The sequence below is a fragment of the Euprymna scolopes genome, chromosome 15 (assembly GCF_053919585.1).
Source record: "Euprymna scolopes isolate OS-2025 chromosome 15, ASM5391958v1, whole genome shotgun sequence".
Lineage (NCBI taxonomy): Eukaryota > Metazoa > Mollusca > Cephalopoda > Sepiida > Sepiolidae > Euprymna > Euprymna scolopes.
The window spans coordinates 39447638-39475596 of NC_136496.1; positions in this window are offsets into that span (position 1 = coordinate 39447638).

Sequence of the window (27959 nt, forward strand, 5' to 3'; positions counted from 1 at the left end):
AGCAGTAGCTAGATTAGTAACGTGGATTTCACGTCTTGAGATTGTCCATGAGGAGCAATCTGTTTCGGATCGGGATCTGGTTGGTCGCTTTAAACATCAACTTAAAGTAAAGATCAGATGCGATTGGAAAAGATTGCACCGCATGGACTTTGATAGGAGATGGGTGCACAACACTAGTTTGTGCATCCGACGAGGCGCTAGGTTTAAGTTTGTTTTCCCACCCTAGTGGTATCTGTCAGGCGGTGCTAAGGTTCTACGGAACCCAGCCCCAAACAAAGTAACAGAGTAGGGATAGTTAGGTCCTAACCACCACGAGTGGAAAATTCTTTATTAGATACTAGACTAGGGCAAGTATGAAAGTTGATCCCGTCCCTGAATTTATTTTTATCGGCAATAGGAGAGCTTCCAAAAGATGCCCAGTCCACCCTTTGTTTTGTCCCCGGTCTGTTTGCCCCTATACGTACATTTATCTTGGAAGACGCCGTCCAGTCCTGATGTTACCCATCCCTATCTAATTTATTTTCAAATATCGTCCCTAGGTCCCCCACTCCCCACTAGGGAACGACCTGCTTGCTTTCGACCTTCGGGACCGAAAGACAGTAGGCGCTCCATATTTAGAAATAGGTTGGGGGGATCCATTACTAACCCGACCCCATAGGCATTTTGTTAATTTGTTTTTTCTTTTCTTTTTGGGTGTATCTTAGTTTGCCCCCCTCCCCATCATCTCATCCCTCATTTTTAGAAAAAATTTTATTTCCAAAATCATATTTTCTTTTTTGTTTGTACATATGATTTTGTTTTGTTGAATAAAAACATTTATTTCTTTCAGTTAAAAACGCCAAAGCCATACGCTGGGGAGATTTTAAGTAGATAAACTCCATGGTAAGAATGATAATATAAAAAATAGTGTCTTAGCATAGGAATTTTAATAAAGTCTTCAAAGACCTAGCATAGTTTAGAATGACCCTCGACCCCCCTTTCCCCCTACTGGCTTCATGCCTAAGTGTCTCTGGACCCCAAATGAGGGCCTGGCAGTAGATAATGCCAGGTCCGGGGCAGAACACTAAATAAATGGCTTGGTTCTCATGCGAAGCTCCTTTAACTGTTCACGTTTTCTATTCTTTTTTCAGATTGTTCAGTGTCTGGAACCGACTTAAGCAGCCGGCAGGACTAGAGGTTACCCACGTACCCTTTTGTGGTGAAGGCCCTCTAGCTTCCAAATCGGCGGGTCGGGGAAGGGCACTGGGCCAACAAATCAAGAGGCAGGCCTCTGCCTCTAACACCATGGGGGACGCCCCTGGTGTTGTGCCGAGAAGGGGGGGTGTCACACCCGGTGACACCCCAGTGCCGAGAAGGGGGGGTGTCACATCCGGTGACACCCCAGCGCCGAGAAGGGGGGGTGTCACACCCGGTGACACCCCAGTGCCGAGAAGGGGGGGTGTCACACCCGGTGACACCCCAGTGCCGAGAAGGGGGGGTGTCACACCCGGTGACACCCCAGTGCCGAGAAGGGGGGGTGTCACACCCGGTGACACCCCAGTGCCGAGAAGGGGGAGCGTCACATTCGGTGACGTTCCAGTGCCGTTGACGGGTAACGTCACAATGCCGTCGAGTGACGTTACAGTGCCGCTGTCGGGGGAGACCACGCCCAATGGAATCCCAGTGCCGTCGAGAGATACCACACCCGGTGGAGTCTCAGTGCCGTCGTCGTTGTCAGGGGATGCCACACCCAGTGAAATCCCACTATCACCTGCAGCGTTCATGGTAGAAATAGAGTCTCTAGCCGCGGGGTATTCACCATCACCTCCTGTATACCTAGTAGAGGGAAAACACTCTAGGCCCGGGGGCGCTGAACCAAGGGAGGACAGCGACACAGATTTTCTCAACCCATGGGCAGTTGTCGGGGGAAAACCACGGACACGGGAAGAGAAAAGAGCAATCAAGACAGGCTGGGCCATACCTCAAAGGCCCATCAGGAAATCACACCCTTCCACAGAAGGAACGAACAGAGCGGTCAAGTCGGCAAACAACAGCCCGAAGAAGAGGGAACCAGCTTTGAGGAGATGGAACTCTCTTGAGTTTGAGAAACCTACTGCACGGCAACCCATGACTCACGAGAAGAAGCAGAATCCCGGAAAAAGCCCAGAAGCAAGACCGGAGAAGACGGGTCACGAGGGATCACAGCAGCAGAGCCCAGGAAAAAGTCCAGAAGCTGGAAGCAGCTGGGGACCAAATCAAACAAGTCCAGAGAAGACCTGGGGCCCGAAGGAGCAAAAGAGCCCGGAAGCATACCGAAGACTCTTCCAGGAAAAGTACCGGCACCTCACGGACGGAAACGAAATCAAGCCAGTCCCAGGGAAGCTCGAAAGCCTCAGAAGAAGAATTGTGTCCCTAGTGACTTTCGATGAAAAACAAAAGGGGCTCACCGGATTGAGCAAGGAGAAAATGATAAGCTTGTTGGTGGAAACAAACATCCCAGCAACTTACATAGTGCGTAGAAGTTACGCAATGTGGGATGTCCTGCTACCCACAGAAGAAGACGCCATCAGAACATCGAAAAGCGACACAATATGGAAGGGGATCCGGTGTAAGCCAGAATACCTGGAAAAAAGACGAACAACGGTGACCATTCTGGGAGTCCCATGGTGTTTCGAAGAGGAGCAGGTCGGAGCCATCTTATCACAATATGGGGACGTGGAGGCAGTGACGGCAGCGCGAGGCCCCAAAAATATAATGACCGGAGATTATAAGCTCAAGATGAGGGTCAACAGAGCTGGCTTCAACACAATCCCCGCCCAACTGACATGGGAGAAATGGACAATGTCCATAATCGTCGAAGGCAGAAGGCCACACTGTTGGAGCTGTAGGATGCCGGGCCACATGGCGAAGTTCTGCCCGAAGAGGGATCCAGTGCCCCCACCGACAGCGGTGCCCCCGGTGAAAGTGACGGAGAAAGCAGTCACACCAACAGCGGAGACACCAAGGAGCTGGAGTACTGTGGCCAAGAAGGGAAAGCAGAAGACAGTGGCCCCGGAAAAGCCAAAAGACCAGAAACAAAAGGAAGAGAAGTCGGGAGTGAAACGAAAGTTGGCCCCCGAATCAGAAGAGGAAGAAGAAGAAAAGAAGACGGAAAAAAGAAGCCTGGCAGCCACAAACAAGAAGGTTAAGGAAGACCAGGAAGACGACGACGAAGAAGACCAAGAAAACCCTGCCCAACCGTCAGACCCCATGGATGAGCAGAATACCCCTCCCCCTACCACTACTACTCCTACTACCAACGAGGAGACCTCTGAAGCCCAAACTTCCGAAGACGTAGAAGCCGGGTCCCCAGAGGACATGGAAGCAGAAGAGAACAAAGAGACGATCAGCACCACCACCACCCCGGTAGCCCCGATCCGGACTGAACGAACACGGAAGAGGCCTTTCTTACCCGGGGAGAGGATATGCGAGGTGGATGTGAGCCAGGGACCGGTGGACCTCAGCGCAGGCCAGAAGAAGCACGTCCAAAAGCTGGAAAAGCTCACCGAAGTGGACGGGAAGGAAGTGGAGAGGCCAACCAACTTCAGTGAAGCACCGATGCTCATCACGTTCCTGAGAAAGGAGAAGGGGGCCAGAGTAAAAGCATTATGGAGGATGGTTGCCGAAGCGAAACTGGCTTTTCCGGGGCTGAAGATTGTGGATGAGGAGCACCCGTCCTTAATGCAAATAGCAGTCAAGTGCGAAGGGAGGGTCCCCATTTATGTTCACCCATCCCTTTATAGAGCCTTGAAAATAACCTTTCCCTTAGACGTGGGGGGACTGGTCCGAGGAGGTCAGTTCACAACAGAGTTGCTAACTGGCAGCATCGGTCAGTCTTTCGGCGTTCTAACACCCGAGGACTTTAGACCCGTTTTTGAGGGATACTTCTAGTTAAGGAAATTATGGCAAACTTGAACCTAGCTAGTTTAAATGCGAGGGGCATGAGATCTCGAAGCAAGGCTGCTCGCGTGCTGAGGGATCTCATAGCCCTGGAGGTAGATATAGCTACAATTCAGGAGACCCACTTTGTTGGGCCCGGGGATTGCAGTGTGCTGGTGAACGACTTTGACGTTTATTCAGCATACGGCAATTCCTTTAGCCGTGGGGTTTCTGTGTTAGTGAGTCGCACCCTAGGTGCGGCGGTTACTGTAGTTCACGCGTGCGCTCATGGAAGGCTGGTCGTGGTCGATGTTGCCGTTAAAAGCAGTAAGTTCCGGATTTTGGCAGTTTACGCGCCCAATATCGCTGGGGAGAGGGTTTCCTTTTTTCGGCAGGTGGAGGTGTTCCTTTCGGCGGGTCCGGAGCGAGTAGTTTTAATGGGGGACTGGAATGCCATCCTGGACCCCAAGATAGATAAGGTCGGGGGGAATAGAGGGTCGGATCGGTGTGAAAGCAGCCTGTCTGACCTGATGGCCTCGTGCGATCTTGTCGACAGGTTCCGTCTGGATCACCCAGGGAGGGAGATGTGGACGTGGCAAAGTAGCGTGGCCGCCTGTCCAAGTACCTACTTGGACAGGATGTTAATTAGAAGAGGCGACATAGATTTCTTATCGTGTCCCACGTTCCACTGGTTAGGTCATTCGGACCATAAATTAGTAATGGCCCGTTTGAGATTAGGTAATAGGCCTAGGTTGGCTGGCTACTGGAAGTTGAACGCCTCCTTGTTGGAGATGAACGACTTTCGGGAACAGCTGACAACACTAATTCAGCGGGAGTTAGTGGGGGCGGTTACCGGGAGTAGCTGGTGGGTTAGACTTAAGGCTACCATTAGGCTCTTTTGTGTCCAATACAGCCAACGCCTCGCGTTAACTAGGGCACGGACCAAAAGGCAGCTAGAAGATAGATTGACCCGGGCGGTGGTTGGTGGGGATCCCCTAGAGATAAACATAGTTAAGGGGGACCTTCAGCGCTTGGCTAGCGAGCGTTACGAAGGGCAAGTAGTTAGGGCTAGGTTAAAAAGAGTCTCTAACGAAGCCGTGAACGTTGACGCTGTTGAGCGTAAGGCTGCCTTAAGACGTGGTTCGGACGGGTACATTCGGAAGGTGAAAAACCTGGAAGGACATACCCTCGTATCGACTCGAGAGATTTGCAATGGGTTTCGTCAACATTTGAAGGAACGCTTTACCCAACTACCCAGACTCCGCGGCCAGGAGTTTGGCAGCTATTTAGCCGGCTCGCCCCGCCTTACTGCGGACCGAGCAGCTAGCTGTGATGGGGTGGTTACAGAGCGTGAAGTCATTACTGCGTTGAAGCAGGTTGGCCAGAACAGATCTCCAGGGCTCGATGGTCTGCCCTACGAATTGTATTTGAGGCTGTCGCCCATGTTTGTTCCTCTTCTGACGGGTGTGTTTAACCACTGGTTTTCCCAGGGATCCATCCCTGGGCAGGTAACCAAAGGAGTGGTCACACTACTGAAGAAGAAAGAGCGGCATGGTGGGGAGGACTTAGATGATTACAGGCCCATCACTCTGCTAAACACAGAGTTGAAGATTTTGGCCCGCGTTCTTGCAAACCGACTGCAGGTTGTCATCGGTGATTTGGTCGAACCGGATCAGACTTGTTCTGTGAAGGGGAGAACGATTAAAGACAACTTGCACTTGGTGCGCACGATCATAGAGGGGTTAGAAGACGACACAGGAGCCGCGCTGATCAATTTAGATCAGTCCAAAGCTTTCGATAGGGTCGACCATGGTTTCTTGGAGTCTGTTTTGGAGACCGCCGGTTTTGGTCCGGACTTCCGCAAGTGGATTTCCGTTTTGTATCGTGACCCCACGGTAGCGGTACAAGTAAATGGTAGGTTGTCGGAGTCCTTTGGGGTCTCTCGGTCGGTGCGCCAGGGGTGTCCGCTGTCGCCTCTGCTTTATGTCCTGGCGTTGGAGCCCTTCCTTCGCAAGTTAAGGGACGAGACGACGAGACCAGTCCTACGCGGGATAGCTCTACCTGGCGGCCGATTTGCCAGGGTTTCCGCGTACGCCGATGACGTCACCGTTTATGTAGGGCGAAGGATCGATATTAAAGCGGTGATAGAGGCGGTCGATGAGTATGAACGTGTTACAGGGGCCATAGTCAACCGCAGCAAGTCCGTTGGCCTGCGGTTGGGCACTTGGACCGGGGTAAACTCGCTTCCAGGTGAGTTCGGCTGGACAGATGGCCCGGTAAAGATTCTTGGAATCTGGTTCGGGCCTGGGCTCCAGCTGGACAAAAATTGGTCGGAGGTACAGACAAAGGTCGAATCGTCAGTGGGGACTTGGATTCGCAGGGGTTTGTCCCTGAAGGGTCGTGCGGAGGCGTGCCAAACTTACGTCTTTCCGTTGATCCTTTACCACTTGTCAGTACTTCCTCTGCCTGCGGACCGCTGTAAGGCTTTGGAGCGACTCCTTTTCAGACTCCTCTGGAAAGGGGGAAAGCCGTATGTCCGTAGACAGGTCTGTACACAGAAACTCAGCGATGGAGGCTTGGGAATGCCTGACTTGTTAAGTCATAAGCACGCCGAAAGATTGGCGTTCCTAAGTCGGACACTGCTTGAGGAATTGCACTGGGTACCAGTTGTGGAGCACGCTTTCCCACAGCTCGTACCCTCCCCTGCCGCCGAAGGTCGCAGAAGACCGGCGGGGGAACGGCGGTTCCTCTCCGAATGCCGAGCCGCCCTTAGGGCATTGCCGGGGTCCAGTGACCTTGCACGGCCTAGGAGGAGACTGTATCGGGATTTAGTAGTGGGGACCGCAAAAGATCCGCTGGTTGAGCGGCTGCACATGTCGAGGGAGGAGGTCCTCTCTCAGTGGAATTGGGCGCCAGCCAGTAGCTTTCTAAATAATTCAGAGTTTTCAATCACATGGAGGCTAGTCCGGAATGCGCTGCCACTTTTCGGCGTACTAGCCAGAGACTGCAGAGAGGATGAATACGTTCCTTTCTGCCCCCGCTGCGAGGAAGACGAAGATGAAACGAGGGAGCATGCCTTTTTTCTTTGCAGCGGAGTTCGGAGGCTCTGGGAGTACGTCGGAAGGGTAACGGCTCGCATCGACCCCGAGCGGTTGGTGCCACTTGATTTGGCGTACGTCGTCGACAACATGGATCCGCCGTTTACTGGGGAGAGACGATTGGTGTTTCTAGCGATCCTAGCAGTAGCTAGATTAGTAACGTGGATTTCACGTCTTGAAATTGTCCATGAGGAGCAATCTGTTTCGGATCGGGATCTGGTTGGTCGCTTTAAACATCAACTTAAAGTAAAGATCAGATGCGATTGGAAAAGATTGCACCGCATGGACTTTGATAGGAGATGGGTGCACAACACTAGTTTGTGCATCCGACGAGGCGCTAGGTTTAAGTTTGTTTTCCCACCCTAGTGGTATCTGTCAGGCGGTGCTAAGGTTCTACGGAACCCAGCCCCAAACAAAGTAACAGAGTAGGGATAGTTAGGTCCTAACCACCACGAGTGGAAAAATTCTTTATTAGATACTAGACTAGGGCAAGTATGAAAGTTGATCCCGTCCCTGAATTTATTTTTATCGGCAATAGGAGAGCTTCCAAAAGATGCCCAGTCCACCCTTTGTTTTGTCCCCGGTCTGTTGCCCCTATACGTACATTTATCTTGGAAGACGCCGTCCAGTCCTTATGTTACCCATCCCTATCTAATTTATTTTCAAATATCGTCCCTAGGTCCCCCACTCCCCACTAGGGAACGACCTGCTTGCTTTCGACCCTCGGGACCGAAAGACAGTAGGCGCTCCATATTTAGAAATAGGTTGGGGGGATCCATTACTAACCCGACCCCATAGGCATTTTGTTAATTTGTTTTTGCTTTTCTTTTTGGGTGTATCTTAGTTTGCCCCCCTCCCCATCATCTCATCCCTCATTTTTAGAAAAAATTTTATTTCCAAAATCATCTTTTCTTTTTGTTTGTACATATGATTTTGTTTTGTTGAATAAAAACATTTATTTCTTTCAGTTAAAAACGCCAACGCCATACGCTGGGGAGATTTTAAGTAGATAAACTCCATGGTAAGAATGATAATATAAAAAAAAAAAAAAAAAAAAAAAAAAAAAAAAAAAAAAATAGTGTCTTAGCATAGGAATTTTAATAAAGTCTTCAAAGACCTAGCATAGTTTAGAATGACCCTCGACCCCCCCTTTCCCCCTACTGGCTTCATGCCTAAGTGTCTCTGGACCCCAAATGAGGGCCTGGCAGTAGATAATGCCAGGTCCGGGGCAGAACACTAAATAAATGGCTTGGTTCTCATGCGAAGCTCCTTTAACTGTTCACGTTTTCTATTCTTTTTGCAGATTGTTCAGTGTCTGGACCCGACTTAAGCAGCCGGCAGGACTAGAGGTTACCCACGTACCCTTTTGTGGTGAAGGCCCTCTAGCTTCCAAATCGGCGGGTCGGGGAAGGGCACTGGGCCAACAAATCAAGAGGCAGGCCTCTGCCTCTAACACCATGGGGGACGCCCCTGGTGTTGTGCCGAGAAGGGGGGGTGTCACATCCGGTGACACCCCAGTGCCGAGAAGGGGGGGTGTCACATCCGGTGACACCCCAGCGCCGAGAAGGGGGGGTGTCACACCCGGTGACACCCCAGTGCCGAGAAGGGGGGGTGTCACACCCGGTGACACCCCAGTGCCGAGAAGGGGGGGTGTCACACCCGGTGACACCCCAGTGCCGAGAAGGGGGGGTGTCACACCCGGTGACACCCCAGTGCCGAGAAGGGGGAGCGTCACATTCGGTGACGTTCCAGTGCCGTTGACGGGTAACGTCACAATGCCGTCGAGTGACGTTACAGTGCCGCTGTCGGGGGAGACCACGCCCAATGGAATCCCAGTGCCGTCGAGAGATACCACACCCGGTGGAGTCTCAGTGCCGTCGTCGTTGTCAGGGGATGCCACACCCAGTGAAATCCCACTATCACCTGCAGCGTTCATGGTAGAAATAGAGTCTCTAGCCGCGGGGTATTCACCATCACCTCCTGTATACCTAGTAGAGGGAAAACACTCTAGGCCCGGGGGCGCTGAACCAAGGGAGGACAGCGACACAGATTTTCTCAACCCATGGGCAGTTGTCGGGGGAAAACCACGGACACGGGAAGAGAAAAGAGCAATCAAGACAGGCTGGGCCATACCTCAAAGGCCCATCAGGAAATCACACCCTTCCGCAGAAGGAACGAACAGAGCGGTCAGGTCGGCGGACAACAGCCCGAAGAAGAGGGAACCAGCATTGAGGAGATGGAACTCTCTTAAGTTGGAGAAATCTACATGGCAACCTATGACTCACGAGAAGAAGCAGAATCCGGGAAAAAGCCCAGAAGCAAGACCGGAGAAGACGGGTCACGAGGGATCACAGCAGCAGAGCCCAGGAAAAAGTCCAGAAGCTGGAAGCAGCTGGGGACCAAATCAAACAAGTCCAGAGAAGACCTGGGGCCCGAAGGAGCAAAAGAGCCCGGAAGCATACCGAAGACTCTTCCAGGAAAAGTACCGGCACCTCACGGACGGAAATGAAATCAAGCCAGTCCCAGGGAAGCTCGAAAGCCTCAGAAGAAGAATTGTGTCCCTAGTGACTTTCGATGAAAAACAAAAGGGGCTCACCGGATTGAGCAAGGAGAAAATGATAAGCTTGTTGGTGGAAACAAACATCCCAGCAACTTACATAGTGCGTAGAAGTTACGCAATGTGGGATGTCCTGCTACCCACAGAAGAAGACGCCATCAGAACATCAAAAAGCGACACAATATGGAAGGGGATCCGGTGTAAGCCAGAATACCTGGAAAAAAGACGAACAACGGTGACCATTCTGGGAGTCCCATGGTGTTTCGAAGAGGAGCAGGTCGGAGCCATCTTATCACAATATGGGGACGTGGAGGCAGTGACGGCAGCGCGAGGCCCCAAAAATATAATGACCGGAGATTATAAGCTCAAGATGAGGGTCAACAGAGCTGGCTTCAACACAATCCCCGCCCAACTGACATGGGAGAAATGGACAATGTCCATAATCGTCGAAGGCAGAAGGCCACACTGTTGGAGCTGTAGGATGCCGGGCCACATGGCGAAGTTCTGCCCGAAGAGGGATCCAGTGCCCCCACCGACAGCGGTGCCCCCGGTGAAAGTGACGGAGAAAGCAGTCACACCAACAGCGGAGACACCAAGGAGCTGGAGTACTGTGGCCAAGAAGGGAAAGCAGAAGACAGTGGCCCCGGAAAAGCCAAAAGACCAGAAACAAAAGGAAGAGAAGTCGGGAGTGAAACGAAAGTTGGCCCCCGAATCAGAAGAGGAAGAAGAAGAAAAGAAGACGGAAAAAAGAAGCCTGGCAGCCACAAACAAGAAGGTTAAGGAAGACCAGGAAGACGACGACGAAGAAGACCAAGAAAACCCTGCCCAACCGTCAGACCCCATGGATGAGCAGAATACCCCTCCCCCTACCACTACTACTCCTACTACCAACGAGGAGACCTCTGAAGCCCAAACTTCCGAAGACGTAGAAGCCGGGTCCCCAGAGGACATGGAAGCAGAAGAGAACAAAGAGACGATCAGCACCACCACCACCCCGGTAGCCCCGATCCGGACTGAACGAACACGGAAGAGGCCTTTCTTACCCGGGGAGAGGATATGCGAGGTGGACGTGAGCCAGGGACCGGTGGACCTCAGCGCAGGCCAGAAGAAACACGTCCAAAAGCTGGAAAAGCTCACCGAAGTGGACGGGAAGGAAGTGGAGAGGCCAACCAACTTCAGTGAAGCACCGATGCTCATCACGTTCCTAAGAAAGGAGAAGGGGGCCAGAGTAAAAGCATTATGGAGGATGGTTGCCGAAGCGAAACTGGCTTTTCCGGGGCTGAAGATTGTGGATGAGGAGCACCCGTCCTTAATGCAAATAGCAGTCAAGTGCGAAGGGAGGGTCCCCATTTATGTTCACCCATCCCTTTATAGAGCCTTGAAAATAACCTTTCCCTTAGACGTGGGGGGACTGGTCCGAGGAGGTCAGTTCACAACAGAGTTGCTAACTGGCAGCATCGGTCAGTCTTTCGGCGTTCTAACACCCGAGGACTTTAGACCCGTTTTTGAGGGATACTTCTAGTTAGGGAAATTATGGCAAACTTGAACCTAGCTAGTTTAAATGCGAGGGGCATGAGATCTCGAAGCAAGGCTGCTCGCGTGCTGAGGGATCTCATAGCCCTGGAGGTAGATATAGCTACAATTCAGGAGACCCACTTTGTTGGGCCCGGGGATTGCAGTGTGCTGGTGAACGACTTTGACGTTTATTCAGCATACGGCAATTCCTTTAGCCGTGGGGTTTCTGTGTTAGTGAGTCGCACCCTAGGTGCGGCGGTTACTGTAGTTCACGCGTGCGCTCATGGAAGGCTGGTCGTGGTCGATGTTGCCGTTAAAAGCAGTAAGTTCCGGATTTTGGCAGTTTACGCGCCCAATATCGCTGGGGAGAGGGTTTCCTTTTTTCGGCAGGTGGAGGTGTTCCTTTCGGCGGGTCCGGAGCGAGTAGTTTTAATGGGGGACTGGAATGCCATCCTGGACCCCAAGATAGATAAGGTCGGGGGGAATAGAGGGTCGGATCGGTGTGAAAGCAGCCTGTCTGACCTGATGGCCTCGTGCGATCTTGTCGACAGGTTCCGTCTGGATCACCCAGGGAGGGAGATGTGGACGTGGCAAAGTAGCGTGGCCGCCTGTCCAAGTACCTACTTGGACAGGATGTTAATTAGAAGAGGCGACATAGATTTCTTATCGTGTCCCACGTTCCACTGGTTAGGTCATTCGGACCATAAATTAGTAATGGCCCGTTTGAGATTAGGTAATAGGCCTAGGTTGGCTGGCTACTGGAAGTTGAACGCCTCCTTGTTGGAGATGAACGACTTTCGGGAACAGCTGACAACACTAATTCAGCGGGAGTTAGTGGGGGCGGTTACCGGGAGTAGCTGGTGGGTTAGACTTAAGGCTACCATTAGGCTCTTTTGTGTCCAATACAGCCAACGCCTCGCGTTAACTAGGGCACGGACCAAAAGGCAGCTAGAAGATAGATTGACCCGGGCGGTGGTTGGTGGGGATCCCCTAGAGATAAACATAGTTAAGGGGGACCTTCAGCGCTTGGCTAGCGAGCGTTACGAAGGGCAAGTAGTTAGGGCTAGGTTAAAAAGAGTCTCTAACGAAGCCGTGAACGTTGACGCTGTTGAGCGTAAGGCTGCCTTAAGACGTGGTTCGGACGGGTACATTCGGAAGGTGAAAAACCTGGAAGGACATACCCTCGTATCGACTCGAGAGATTTGCAATGGGTTTCGTCAACATTTGAAGGAACGCTTTACCCAACTACCCAGACTCCGCGGCCAGGAGTTTGGCAGCTATTTAGCCGGCTCGCCCCGCCTTACTGCGGACCGAGCAGCTAGCTGTGATGGGGTGGTTACAGAGCGTGAAGTCATTACTGCGTTGAAGCAGGTTGGCCAGAACAGATCTCCAGGGCTCGATGGTCTGCCCTACGAATTGTATTTGAGGCTGTCGCCCATGTTTGTTCCTCTTCTGACGGGTGTGTTTAACCACTGGTTTTCCCAGGGATCCATCCCTGGGCAGGTAACCAAAGGAGTGGTCACACTACTGAAGAAGAAAGAGCGGCATGGTGGGGAGGACTTAGATGATTACAGGCCCATCACTCTGCTAAACACAGAGTTGAAGATTTTGGCCCGCGTTCTTGCAAACCGACTGCAGGTTGTCATCGGTGATTTGGTCGAACCGGATCAGACTTGTTCTGTGAAGGGGAGAACGATTAAAGACAACTTGCACTTGGTGCGCACGATCATAGAGGGGTTAGAAGACGACACAGGAGCCGCGCTGATCAATTTAGATCAGTCCAAAGCTTTCGATAGGGTCGACCATGGTTTCTTGGAGTCTGTTTTGGAGACCGCCGGTTTTGGTCCGGACTTCCGCAAGTGGATTTCCGTTTTGTATCGTGACCCCACGGTAGCGGTACAAGTAAATGGTAGGTTGTCGGAGTCCTTTGGGGTCTCTCGGTCGGTGCGCCAGGGGTGTCCGCTGTCGCCTCTGCTTTATGTCCTGGCGTTGGAGCCCTTCCTTCGCAAGTTAAGGGACGAGACGACGAGACCAGTCCTACGCGGGATAGCTCTACCTGGCGGCCGATTTGCCAGGGTTTCCGCGTACGCCGATGACGTCACCGTTTATGTAGGGCGAAGGATCGATATTAAAGCGGTGATAGAGGCGGTCGATGAGTATGAACGTGTTACAGGGGCCATAGTCAACCGCAGCAAGTCCGTTGGCCTGCGGTTGGGCACTTGGACCGGGGTAAACTCGCTTCCAGGTGAGTTCGGCTGGACAGATGGCCCGGTAAAGATTCTTGGAATCTGGTTCGGGCCTGGGCTCCAGCTGGACAAAAATTGGTCGGAGGTACAGACAAAGGTCGAATCGTCAGTGGGGACTTGGATTCGCAGGGGTTTGTCCCTGAAGGGTCGTGCGGAGGCGTGCCAAACTTACGTCTTTCCGTTGATCCTTTACCACTTGTCAGTACTTCCTCTGCCTGCGGACCGCTGTAAGGCTTTGGAGCGACTCCTTTTCAGACTCCTCTGGAAAGGGGGAAAGCCGTATGTCCGTAGACAGGTCTGTACACAGAAACTCAGCGATGGAGGCTTGGGAATGCCTGACTTGTTAAGTCATAAGCACGCCGAAAGATTGGCGTTCCTAAGTCGGACACTGCTTGAGGAATTGCACTGGGTACCAGTTGTGGAGCACGCTTTCCCACAGCTCATACCCTCCCCTGCCGCCGAAGGTCGCAGAAGACCGGCGGGGGAACGGCGGTTCCTCTCCGAATGCCGAGCCGCCCTTAGGGCATTGCCGGGGTCCAGTGACCTTGCACGGCCTAGGAGGAGACTGTATCGGGATTTAGTAGTGGGGACCGCAAAAGATCCGCTGGTTGAGCGGCTGCACATGTCGAGGGAGGAGGTCCTCTCTCAGTGGAATTGGGCGCCAGCCAGTAGCTTTCTAAATAATTCAGAGTTTTCAATCACATGGAGGCTAGTCCGGAATGCGCTGCCACTTTTCGGCGTACTAGCCGGATTCTGCAGAGAGGATGAATACGTTCCTTTCTGCCCCCGCTGCGAGGAAGACGAAGATGAAACGAGGGAGCATGCCTTTTTTCTTTGCAGCGGAGTTCGGAGGCTCTGGGAGTACGTCGGAAGGGTAACGGCTCGCATCGACCCCGAGCGGTTGGTGCCACTTGATTTGGCGTACGTCGTCGACAACATGGATCCGCCGTTTACTGGGGAGAGACGATTGGTGTTTCTAGCGATCCTAGCAGTAGCTAGATTAGTAACGTGGATTTCACGTCTTGAGATTGTCCATGAGGAGCAATCTGTTTCGGATCGGGATCTGGTTGGTCGCTTTAAACATCAACTTAAAGTAAAGATCAGATGCGATTGGAAAAGATTGCACCGCATGGACTTTGATAGGAGATGGGTGCACAACACTAGTTTGTGCATCCGACGAGGCGCTAGGTTTAAGTTTGTTTTCCCACCCTAGTGGTATCTGTCAGGCGGTGCTAAGGTTCTACGGAACCCAGCCCCAAACAAAGTAACAGAGTAGGGATAGTTAGGTCCTAACCACCACGAGTGGAAAATTCTTTATTAGATACTAGACTAGGGCAAGTATGAAAGTTGATCCCGTCCCTGAATTTATTTTTATCGGCAATAGGAGAGCTTCCAAAAGATGCCCAGTCCACCCTTTGTTTTGTCCCCGGTCTGTTTGCCCCTATACGTACATTTATCTTGGAAGACGCCGTCCAGTCCTTATGTTACCCATCCCTATCTAATTTATTTTCAAATATCGTCCCTAGGTCCCCCACTCCCCACTAGGGAACGACCTGCTTGCTTTCGACCTTCGGGACCGAAAGACAGTAGGCGCTCCATATTTAGAAATAGGTTGGGGGGATCCATTACTAACCCGACCCCATAGGCATTTTGTTAATTTGTTTTTTCTTTTCTTTTTGGGTGTATCTTAGTTTGCCCCCCTCCCCATCATCTCATCCCTCATTTTTAGAAAAAATTTTATTTCCAAAATCATATTTTCTTTTTTGTTTGTACATATGATTTTGTTTTGTTGAATAAAAACATTTATTTCTTTCAGTTAAAAACGCCAAAGCCATACGCTGGGGAGATTTTAAGTAGATAAACTCCATGGTAAGAATGATAATATAAAAAATAGTGTCTTAGCATAGGAATTTTAATAAAGTCTTCAAAGACCTAGCATAGTTTAGAATGACCCTCGACCCCCCCTTTCCCCCTACTGGCTTCATGCCTAAGTGTCTCTGGACCCCAAATGAGGGCCTGGCAGTAGATAATGCCAGGTCCGGGGCAGAACACTAAATAAATGGCTTGGTTCTCATGCGAAGCTCCTTTAACTGTTCACGTTTTCTATTCTTTTTGCAGATTGTTCAGTGTCTGGACCCGACTTAAGCAGCCGGCAGGACTAGAGGTTACCCACGTACCCTTTTGTGGTGAAGGCCCTCTAGCTTCCAAATCGGCGGGTCGGGGAAGGGCACTGGGCCAACAAATCAAGAGGCAGGCCTCTGCCTCTAACACCATGGGGGACGCCCCTGGTGTTGTGCCGAGAAGGGGGGGTGTCACATCCGGTGACACCCCAGTGCCGAGAAGGGGGGGTGTCACATCCGGTGACACCCCAGCGCCGAGAAGGGGGGGTGTCACACCCGGTGACACCCCAGTGCCGAGAAGGGGGGGTGTCACACCCGGTGACACCCCAGTGCCGAGAAGGGGGGGTGTCACACCCGGTGACACCCCAGTGCCGAGAAGGGGGGGTGTCACACCCGGTGACACCCCAGTGCCGAGAAGGGGGAGCGTCACATTCGGTGACGTTCCAGTGCCGTTGACGGGTAACGTCACAATGCCGTCGAGTGACGTTACAGTGCCGCTGTCGGGGGAGACCACGCCCAATGGAATCCCAGTGCCGTCGAGAGATACCACACCCGGTGGAGTCTCAGTGCCGTCGTCGTTGTCAGGGGATGCCACACCCAGTGAAATCCCACTATCACCTGCAGCGTTCATGGTAGAAATAGAGTCTCTAGCCGCGGGGTATTCACCATCACCTCCTGTATACCTAGTAGAGGGAAAAGACTCTAGGCCCGGGGGCGCTGAACCAAGGGAGGACAGCGACACAGATTTTCTCAACCCATGGGCAGTTGTCGGGGGAAAACCACGGACACGGGAAGAGAAAAGAGCAATCAAGACAGGCTGGGCCATACCTCAAAGGCCCATCAGGAAATCACACCCTTCCGCAGAAGGAACGAACAGAGCGGTCAGGTCGGCGGACAACAGCCCGAAGAAGAGGGAACCAGCATTGAGGAGATGGAACTCTCTTGAGTTGGAGAAACCTACTACATGGCAACCCATGACTCACGAGAAGAAGCAGAATCCGGGGAAAAGCCCAGAAGCAAGACCGGAGAAGACGGGTCACGAGGGATCACAGCAGCAGAGCCCAGGAAAAAGTCCAGAAGCTGGAAGCAGCTGGGGACCAAATCAAACAAGTCCAGAGAAGACCTGGGGCCCGAAGGAGCAAAAGAGCCCGGAAGCATACCGAAGACTCTTCCAGGAAAAGTACCGGCACCTCACGGACGGAAACGAAATCAAGCCAGTCCCAGGGAAGCTCGAAAGCCTCAGAAGAAGAATTGTGTCCCTAGTGACTTTCGATGAAAAACAAAAGGGGCTCACCGGATTGAGCAAGGAGAAAATGATAAGCTTGTTGGTGGAAACAAACATCCCAGCAACTTACATAGTGCGTAGAAGTTACGCAATGTGGGATGTCCTGCTACCCACAGAAGAAGACGCCATCAGAACATCGAAAAGCGACACAATATGGAAGGGGATCCGGTGTAAGCCAGAATACCTGGAAAAAAGACGAACAACGGTGACCATTCTGGGAGTCCCATGGTGTTTCGAAGAGGAGCAGGTCGGAGCCATCTTATCACAATATGGGGACGTGGAGGCAGTGACGGCAGCGCGAGGCCCCAAAAATATAATGACCGGAGATTATAAGCTCAAGATGAGGGTCAACAGAGCTGGCTTCAACACAATCCCCGCCCAACTGACATGGGAGAAATGGACAATGTCCATAATCGTCGAAGGCAGAAGGCCACACTGTTGGAGCTGTAGGATGCCGGGCCACATGGCGAAGTTCTGCCCGAAGAGGGATCCAGTGCCCCCACCGACAGCGGTGCCCCCGGTGAAAGTGACGGAGAAAGCAGTCACACCAACAGCGGAGACACCAAGGAGCTGGAGTACTGTGGCCAAGAAGGGAAAGCAGAAGACAGTGGCCCCGGAAAAGCCAAAAGACCAGAAACAAAAGGAAGAGAAGTCGGGAGTGAAACGAAAGTTGGCCCCCGAATCAGAAGAGGAAGAAGAAGAAAAGAAGACGGAAAAAAGAAGCCTGGCAGCCACAAACAAGAAGGTTAAGGAAGACCAGGAAGACGACGACGAAGAAGACCAAGAAAACCCTGCCCAACCGTCAGACCCCATGGATGAGCAGAATACCCCTCCCCCTACCACTACTACTCCTACTACCAACGAGGAGACCTCTGAAGCCCAAACTTCCGAAGACGTAGAAGCCGGGTCCCCAGAGGACATGGAAGCAGAAGAGAACAAAGAGACGATCAGCACCACCACCACCCCGGTAGCCCCGATCCGGACTGAACGAACACGGAAGAGGCCTTTCTTACCCGGGGAGAGGATATGCGAGGTGGATGTGAGCCAGGGACCGGTGGACCTCAGCGCAGGCCAGAAGAAACACGTCCAAAAGCTGGAAAAGCTCACCGAAGTGGACGGGAAGGAAGTGGAGAGGCCAACCAACTTCAGTGAAGCACCGATGCTCATCACGTTCCTGAGAAAGGAGAAGGGGGCCAGAGTAAAAGCATTATGGAGGATGGTTGCCGAAGCGAAACTGGCTTTTCCGGGGCTGAAGATTGTGGACGAGGAGCACCCGTCCTTGATGCAAATAGCAGTCAAATGCGAAGGGAGGGTCCCCATTTACGTTCACCCATCCCTTTATAGAGCCTTGAAAATAACCTTTCCCTTAGACGTGGGGGGACTGGTCCGAGGAGGTCAGTTCACAACAGAGTTGCTAACTGGCAGCATCGGTCAGTCTTTCGGCGTTCTAACACCCGAGGACTTTAGACCCGTTTTTGAGGGATACTTCTAGTTAGGGAAATTATGGCAAACTTGAACCTAGCTAGTTTAAATGCGAGGGGCATGAGATCTCGAAGCAAGGCTGCTCGCGTGCTGAGGGATCTCATAGCCCTGGAGGTAGATATAGCTACAATTCAGGAGACCCACTTTGTTGGGCCCGGGGATTGCAGTGTGCTGGTGAACGACTTTGACGTTTATTCAGCATACGGCAATTCCTTTAGCCGTGGGGTTTCTGTGTTAGTGAGTCGCACCCTAGGTGCGGCGGTTACTGTAGTTCACGCGTGCGCTCATGGAAGGCTGGTCGTGGTCGATGTTGCCGTTAAAAGCAGTAAGTTCCGGATTTTGGCAGTTTACGCGCCCAATATCGCTGGGGAGAGGGTTTCCTTTTTTCGGCAGGTGGAGGTGTTCCTTTCGGCGGGTCCGGAGCGAGTAGTTTTAATGGGGGACTGGAATGCCATCCTGGACCCCAAGATAGATAAGGTCGGGGGGAATAGAGGGTCGGATCGGTGTGAAAGCAGCCTGTCTGACCTGATGGCCTCGTGCGATCTTGTCGACAGGTTCCGTCTGGATCACCCAGGGAGGGAGATGTGGACGTGGCAAAGTAGCGTGGCCGCCTGTCCAAGTACCTACTTGGACAGGATGTTAATTAGAAGAGGCGACATAGATTTCTTATCGTGTCCCACGTTCCACTGGTTAGGTCATTCGGACCATAAATTAGTAATGGCCCGTTTGAGATTAGGTAATAGGCCTAGGTTGGCTGGCTACTGGAAGTTGAACGCCTCCTTGTTGGAGATGAACGACTTTCGGGAACAGCTGACAACACTAATTCAGCGGGAGTTAGTGGGGGCGGTTACCGGGAGTAGCTGGTGGGTTAGACTTAAGGCTACCATTAGGCTCTTTTGTGTCCAATACAGCCAACGCCTCGCGTTAACTAGGGCACGGACCAAAAGGCAGCTAGAAGATAGATTGACCCGGGCGGTGGCTGGTGGGGATCCCCTAGAGATAAACATAGTTAAGGGGGACCTTCAGCGCTTGGCTAGCGAGCGTTACGAAGGGCAAGTAGTTAGGGCTAGGTTAAAAAGAGTCTCTAACGAAGCCGTGAACGTTGACGCTGTTGAGCGTAAGGCTGCCTTAAGACGTGGTTCGGACGGGTACATTCGGAAGGTGAAAAACCTGGAAGGACATACCCTCGTATCGACTCGAGAGATTTGCAATGGGTTTCGTCAACATTTGAAGGAACGCTTTACCCAACTACCCAGACTCCGCGGCCAGGAGTTTGGCAGCTATTTAGCCGGCTCGCCCCGCCTTACTGCGGACCGAGCAGCTAGCTGTGATGGGGTGGTTACAGAGCGTGAAGTCATTACTGCGTTGAAGCAGGTTGGCCAGAACAGATCTCCAGGGCTCGATGGTCTGCCCTACGAATTGTATTTGAGGCTGTCGCCCATGTTTGTTCCTCTTCTGACGGGTGTGTTTAACCACTGGTTTTCCCAGGGATCCATCCCTGGGCAGGTAACCAAAGGAGTGGTCACACTACTGAAGAAGAAAGAGCGGCATGGTGGGGAGGACTTAGATGATTACAGGCCCATCACTCTGCTAAACACAGAGTTGAAGATTTTGGCCCGCGTTCTTGCAAACCGACTGCAGGTTGTCATCGGTGATTTGGTCGAACCGGATCAGACTTGTTCTGTGAAGGGGAGAACGATTAAAGACAACTTGCACTTGGTGCGCACGATCATAGAGGGGTTAGAAGACGACACAGGAGCCGCGCTGATCAATTTAGATCAGTCCAAAGCTTTCGATAGGGTCGACCATGGTTTCTTGGAGTCTGTTTTGGAGACCGCCGGTTTTGGTCCGGACTTCCGCAAGTGGATTTCCGTTTTGTATCGTGACCCCACGGTAGCGGTACAAGTAAATGGTAGGTTGTCGGAGTCCTTTGGGGTCTCTCGGTCGGTGCGCCAGGGGTGTCCGCTGTCGCCTCTGCTTTATGTCCTGGCGTTGGAGCCCTTCCTTCGCAAGTTAAGGGACGAGACGACGAGACCAGTCCTACGCGGGATAGCTCTACCTGGCGGCCGATTTGCCAGGGTTTCCGCGTACGCCGATGACGTCACCGTTTATGTAGGGCGAAGGATCGATATTAAAGCGGTGATAGAGGCGGTCGATGAGTATGAACGTGTTACAGGGGCCATAGTCAACCGCAGCAAGTCCGTTGGCCTGCGGTTGGGCACTTGGACCGGGGTAAACTCGCTTCCAGGTGAGTTCGGCTGGACAGATGGCCCGGTAAAGATTCTTGGAATCTGGTTCGGGCCTGGGCTCCAGCTGGACAAAAATTGGTCGGAGGTACAGACAAAGGTCGAATCGTCAGTGGGGACTTGGATTCGCAGGGGTTTGTCCCTGAAGGGTCGTGCGGAGGCGTGCCAAACTTACGTCTTTCCGTTGATCCTTTACCACTTGTCAGTACTTCCTCTGCCTGCGGACCGCTGTAAGGCTTTGGAGCGACTCCTTTTCAGACTCCTCTGGAAAGGGGGAAAGCCGTATGTCCGTAGACAGGTCTGTACACAGAAACTCAGCGATGGAGGCTTGGGAATGCCTGACTTGTTAAGTCATAAGCACGCCGAAAGATTGGCGTTCCTAAGTCGGACACTGCTTGAGGAATTGCACTGGGTACCAGTTGTGGAGCACGCTTTCCCACAGCTCGTGCCCTCCCCTGCCGCCGAAGGTCGCAGAAGACCGGCGGGGGAACGGCGGTTCCTCTCCGAATGCCGAGCCGCCCTTAGGGCATTGCCGGGGTCCAGTGACCTTGCACGGCCTAGGAGGAGACTGTATCGGGATTTAGTAGTGGGGACCGCAAAAGATCCGCTGGTTGAGCGGCTGCACATGTCGAGGGAGGAGGTCCTCTCTCAGTGGAATTGGGCGCCAGCCAGTAGCTTTCTAAATAATTCAGAGTTTTCAATCACATGGAGGCTAGTCCGGAATGCGCTGCCACTTTTCGGCGTACTAGCCGGATTCTGCAGAGAGGATGAATACGTTCCTTTCTGCCCCCGCTGCGAGGAAGACGAAGATGAAACGAGGGAGCATGCCTTTTTTCTTTGCAGCGGAGTTCGGAGGCTCTGGGAGTACGTCGGAAGGGTAACGGCTCGCATCGACCCCGAGCGGTTGGTGCCACTTGATTTGGCGTACGTCGTCGACAACATGGATCCGCCGTTTACTGGGGAGAGACGATTGGTGTTTCTAGCGATCCTAGCAGTAGCTAGATTAGTAACGTGGATTTCACGTCTTGAGATTGTCCATGAGGAGCAATCTGTTTCGGATCGGGATCTGGTTGGTCGCTTTAAACATCAACTTAAAGTAAAGATCAGATGCGATTGGAAAAGATTGCACCGCATGGACTTTGATAGGAGATGGGTGCACAACACTAGTTTGTGCATCCGACGAGGCGCTAGGTTTAAGTTTGTTTTCCCACCCTAGTGGTATCTGTCAGGCGGTGCTAAGGTTCTACGGAACCCAGCCCCAAACAAAGTAACAGAGTAGGGATAGTTAGGTCCTAACCACCACGAGTGGAAAATTCTTTATTAGATACTAGACTAGGGCAAGTATGAAAGTTGATCCCGTCCCTGAATTTATTTTTATCGGCAATAGGAGAGCTTCCAAAAGATGCCCAGTCCACCCTTTGTTTTGTCCCCGGTCTGTTTGCCCCTATACGTACATTTATCTTGGAAGACGCCGTCCAGTCCTGATGTTACCCATCCCTATCTAATTTATTTTCAAATATCGTCCCTAGGTCCCCCACTCCCCACTAGGGAACGACCTGCTTGCTTTCGACCTTCGGGACCGAAAGACAGTAGGCGCTCCATATTTAGAAATAGGTTGGGGGGATCCATTACTAACCCGACCCCATAGGCATTTTGTTAATTTGTTTTTTCTTTTCTTTTTGGGTGTATCTTAGTTTGCCCCCCTCCCCATCATCTCATCCCTCATTTTTAGAAAAAAATTTTATTTCCAAAATCATATTTTCTTTTTTGTTTGTACATATGATTTTGTTTTGTTGAATAAAAACATTTATTTCTTTCAGTTAAAAACGCCAAAGCCATACGCTGGGGAGATTTTAAGTAGATAAACTCCATGGTAAGAATGATAATATAAAAAAAATAGTGTCTTAGCATAGGAATTTTAATAAAGTCTTCAAAGACCTAGCATAGTTTAGAATGACCCTCGACCCCCCCTTTCCCCCTACTGGCTTCATGCCTAAGTGTCTCTGGACCCCAAATGAGGGCCTGGCAGTAGATAATGCCAGGTCCGGGGCAGAACACTAAATAAATGGCTTGGTTCTCATGCGAAGCTCCTTTAACTGTTCACGTTTTCTATTCTTTTTTCAGATTGTTCAGTGTCTGGAACCGACTTAAGCAGCCGGCAGGACTAGAGGTTACCCACGTACCCTTTTGTGGTGAAGGCCCTCTAGCTTCCAAATCGGCGGGTCGGGGAAGGGCACTGGGCCAACAAATCAAGAGGCAGGCCTCTGCCTCTAACACCATGGGGGACGCCCCTGGTGTTGTGCCGAGAAGGGGGGGTGTCACATCCGGTGACACCCCAGTGCCGAGAAGGGGGGGTGTCACATCCGGTGACACCCCAGCGCCGAGAAGGGGGGGTGTCACACCCGGTGACACCCCAGTGCCGAGAAGGGGGGGTGTCACACCCGGTGACACCCCAGTGCCGAGAAGGGGGGGTGTCACACCCGGTGACACCCCAGTGCCGAGAAGGGGGAGCGTCACATTCGGTGACGTTCCAGTGCCGTTGACGGGTAACGTCACAATGCCGTCGAGTGACGTTACAGTGCCGCTGTCGGGGGAGACCACGCCCAATGGAATCCCAGTGCCGTCGAGAGATACCACACCCGGTGGAGTCTCAGTGCCGTCGTCGTTGTCAGGGGATGCCACACCCAGTGAAATCCCACTATCACCTGCAGCGTTCATGGTAGAAATAGAGTCTCTAGCCGCGGGGTATTCACCATCACCTCCTGTATACCTAGTAGAGGGAAAACACTCTAGGCCCGGGGGCGCTGAACCAAGGGAGGACAGCGACACAGATTTTCTCAACCCATGGGCAGTTGTCGGGGGAAAACCACGGACACGGGAAGAGAAAAGAGCACTCAAGACAGGCTGGGCCATACCTCAAAGGCCCATCAGGAAATCACACCCTTCCACAGAAGGAACGAACAGAGCGGTCAAGTCGGCAAACAACAGCCCGAAGAAGAGGGAACCAGCTTTGAGGAGATGGAACTCTCTGGAGTTTGAGAAACCTACTGCACGGCAACCTATGACTCACGAGAAGAAGCAGAATCCGGGAAAAAGCCCAGAAGCAAGACCGGAGAAGACGGGTCACGAGGGATCACAGCAGCAGAGCCCAGGAAAAAGTCCAGAAGCTGGAAGCAGCTGGGGACCAAATCAAACAAGTCCAGAGAAGACCTGGGGCCCGAAGGAGCAAAAGAGCCCGGAAGCATACCGAAGACTCTTCCAGGAAAAGTACCGGCACCTCACGGACGGAAATGAAATCAAGCCAGTCCCAGGGAAGCTCGAAAGCCTCAGAAGAAGAATTGTGTCCCTAGTGACTTTCGATGAAAAACAAAAGGGGCTCACCGGATTGAGCAAGGAGAAAATGATAAGCTTGTTGGTGGAAACAAACATCCCAGCAACTTACATAGTGCGTAGAAGTTACGCAATGTGGGATGTCCTGCTACCCACAGAAGAAGACGCCATCAGAACATCGAAAAGCGACACAATATGGAAGGGGATCCGGTGTAAGCCAGAATACCTGGAAAAAAGACGAACAACGGTGACCATTCTGGGAGTCCCATGGTGTTTCGAAGAGGAGCAGGTCGGAGCCATCTTATCACAATATGGGGACGTGGAGGCAGTGACGGCAGCGCGGGGCCCCAAAAATATAATGACCGGAGATTATAAGCTCAAGATGAGGGTCAACAGAGCTGGCTTCAACACAATCCCCGCCCAACTGACATGGGAGAAATGGACAATGTCCATAATCGTCGAAGGCAGAAGGCCACACTGTTGGAGCTGTAGGATGCCGGGCCACATGGCGAAGTTCTGCCCGAAGAGGGATCCAGTGCCCCCACCGACAGCGGTGCCCCCGGTGAAAGTGACGGAGAAAGCAGTCACACCAACAGCGGAGACACCAAGGAGCTGGAGTACTGTGGCCAAGAAGGGAAAGCAGAAGACAGTGGCCCCGGAAAAGCCAAAAGACCAGAAACAAAAGGAAGAGAAGTCGGGAGTGAAACGAAAGTTGGCCCCCGAATCAGAAGAGGAAGAAGAAGAAAAGAAGACGGAAAAAAGAAGCCTGGCAGCCACAAACAAGAAGGTTAAGGAAGACCAGGAAGACGACGACGAAGAAGACCAAGAAAACCCTGCCCAACCGTCAGACCCCATGGATGAGCAGAATACCCCTCCCCCTACCACTACTACTCCTACTACCAACGAGGAGACCTCTGAAGCCCAAACTTCCGAAGACGTAGAAGCCGGGTCCCCAGAGGACATGGAAGCAGAAGAGAACAAAGAGACGATCAGCACCACCACCACCCCGGTAGCCCCGATCCGGACTGAACGAACACGGAAGAGGCCTTTCTTACCCGGGGAGAGGATATGCGAGGTGGATGTGAGCCAGGGACCGGTGGACCTCAGCGCAGGCCAGAAGAAGCACGTCCAAAAGCTGGAAAAGCTCACCGAAGTGGACGGGAAGGAAGTGGAGAGGCCAACCAACTTCAGTGAAGCACCGATGCTCATCACGTTCCTGAGAAAGGAGAAGGGGGCCAGAGTAAAAGCATTATGGAGGATGGTTGCCGAAGCGAAACTGGCTTTTCCGGGGCTGAAGATTGTGGATGAGGAGCACCCGTCCTTAATGCAAATAGCAGTCAAGTGCGAAGGGAGGGTCCCCATTTATGTTCACCCATCCCTTTATAGAGCCTTGAAAATAACCTTTCCCTTAGACGTGGGGGGACTGGTCCGAGGAGGTCAGTTCACAACAGAGTTGCTAACTGGCAGCATCGGTCAGTCTTTCGGCGTTCTAACACCCGAGGACTTTAGACCCGTTTTTGAGGGATACTTCTAGTTAAGGAAATTATGGCAAACTTGAACCTAGCTAGTTTAAATGCGAGGGGCATGAGATCTCGAAGCAAGGCTGCTCGCGTGCTGAGGGATCTCATAGCCCTGGAGGTAGATATAGCTACAATTCAGGAGACCCACTTTGTTGGGCCCGGGGATTGCAGTGTGCTGGTGAACGACTTTGACGTTTATTCAGCATACGGCAATTCCTTTAGCCGTGGGGTTTCTGTGTTAGTGAGTCGCACCCTAGGTGCGGCGGTTACTGTAGTTCACGCGTGCGCTCATGGAAGGCTGGTCGTGGTCGATGTTGCCGTTAAAAGCAGTAAGTTCCGGATTTTGGCAGTTTACGCGCCCAATATCGCTGGGGAGAGGGTTTCCTTTTTTCGGCAGGTGGAGGTGTTCCTTTCGGCGGGTCCGGAGCGAGTAGTTTTAATGGGGGACTGGAATGCCATCCTGGACCCCAAGATAGATAAGGTCGGGGGGAATAGAGGGTCGGATCGGTGTGAAAGCAGCCTGTCTGACCTGATGGCCTCGTGCGATCTTGTCGACAGGTTCCGTCTGGATCACCCAGGGAGGGAGATGTGGACGTGGCAAAGTAGCGTGGCCGCCTGTCCAAGTACCTACTTGGACAGGATGTTAATTAGAAGAGGCGACATAGATTTCTTATCGTGTCCCACGTTCCACTGGTTAGGTCATTCGGACCATAAATTAGTAATGGCCCGTTTGAGATTAGGTAATAGGCCTAGGTTGGCTGGCTACTGGAAGTTGAACGCCTCCTTGTTGGAGATGAACGACTTTCGGGAACAGCTGACAACACTAATTCAGCGGGAGTTAGTGGGGGCGGTTACCGGGAGTAGCTGGTGGGTTAGACTTAAGGCTACCATTAGGCTCTTTTGTGTCCAATACAGCCAACGCCTCGCGTTAACTAGGGCACGGACCAAAAGGCAGCTAGAAGATAGATTGACCCGGGCGGTGGTTGGTGGGGATCCCCTAGAGATAAACATAGTTAAGGGGGACCTTCAGCGCTTGGCTAGCGAGCGTTACGAAGGGCAAGTAGTTAGGGCTAGGTTAAAAAGAGTCTCTAACGAAGCCGTGAACGTTGACGCTGTTGAGCGTAAGGCTGCCTTAAGACGTGGTTCGGACGGGTACATTCGGAAGGTGAAAAACCTGGAAGGACATACCCTCGTATCGACTCGAGAGATTTGCAATGGGTTTCGTCAACATTTGAAGGAACGCTTTACCCAACTACCCAGACTCCGCGGCCAGGAGTTTGGCAGCTATTTAGCCGGCTCGCCCCGCCTTACTGCGGACCGAGCAGCTAGCTGTGATGGGGTGGTTACAGAGCGTGAAGTCATTACTGCGTTGAAGCAGGTTGGCCAGAACAGATCTCCAGGGCTCGATGGTCTGCCCTACGAATTGTATTTGAGGCTGTCGCCCATGTTTGTTCCTCTTCTGACGGGTGTGTTTAACCACTGGTTTTCCCAAGGATCCATCCCTGGGCAGGTAACCAAAGGAGTGGTCACACTACTGAAGAAGAAAGAGCGGCATGGTGGGGAGGACTTAGATGATTACAGGCCCATCACTCTGCTAAACACAGAGTTGAAGATTTTGGCCCGCGTTCTTGCAAACCGACTGCAGGTTGTCATCGGTGATTTGGTCGAACCGGATCAGACTTGTTCTGTGAAGGGGAGAACGATTAAAGACAACTTGCACTTGGTGCGCACGATCATAGAGGGGTTAGAAGACGACACAGGAGCCGCGCTGATCAATTTAGATCAGTCCAAAGCTTTCGATAGGGTCGACCATGGTTTCTTGGAGTCTGTTTTGGAGACCGCCGGTTTTGGTCCGGACTTCCGCAAGTGGATTTCCGTTTTGTATCGTGACCCCACGGTAGCGGTACAAGTAAATGGTAGGTTGTCGGAGTCCTTTGGGGTCTCTCGGTCGGTGCGCCAGGGGTGTCCGCTGTCGCCTCTGCTTTATGTCCTGGCGTTGGAGCCCTTCCTTCGCAAGTTAAGGGACGAGACGACGAGACCAGTCCTACGCGGGATAGCTCTACCTGGCGGCCGATTTGCCAGGGTTTCCGCGTACGCCGATGACGTCACCGTTTATGTAGGGCGAAGGATCGATATTAAAGCGGTGATAGAGGCGGTCGATGAGTATGAACGTGTTACAGGGGCCATAGTCAACCGCAGCAAGTCCGTTGGCCTGCGGTTGGGCACTTGGACCGGGGTAAACTCGCTTCCAGGTGAGTTCGGCTGGACAGATGGCCCGGTAAAGATTCTTGGAATCTGGTTCGGGCCTGGGCTCCAGCTGGACAAAAATTGGTCGGAGGTACAGACAAAGGTCGAATCGTCAGTGGGGACTTGGATTCGCAGGGGTTTGTCCCTGAAGGGTCGTGCGGAGGCGTGCCAAACTTACGTCTTTCCGTTGATCCTTTACCACTTGTCAGTACTTCCCCTGCCTGCGGACCGCTGTAAGGCTTTGGAGCGACTCCTTTTCAGACTCCTCTGGAAAGGGGGAAAGCCGTATGTCCGTAGACAGGTCTGTACACAGAAACTCAGCGATGGAGGCTTGGGAATGCCTGACTTGTTAAGTCATAAGCACGCCGAAAGATTGGCGTTCCTAAGTCGGACACTGCTTGAGGAATTGCACTGGG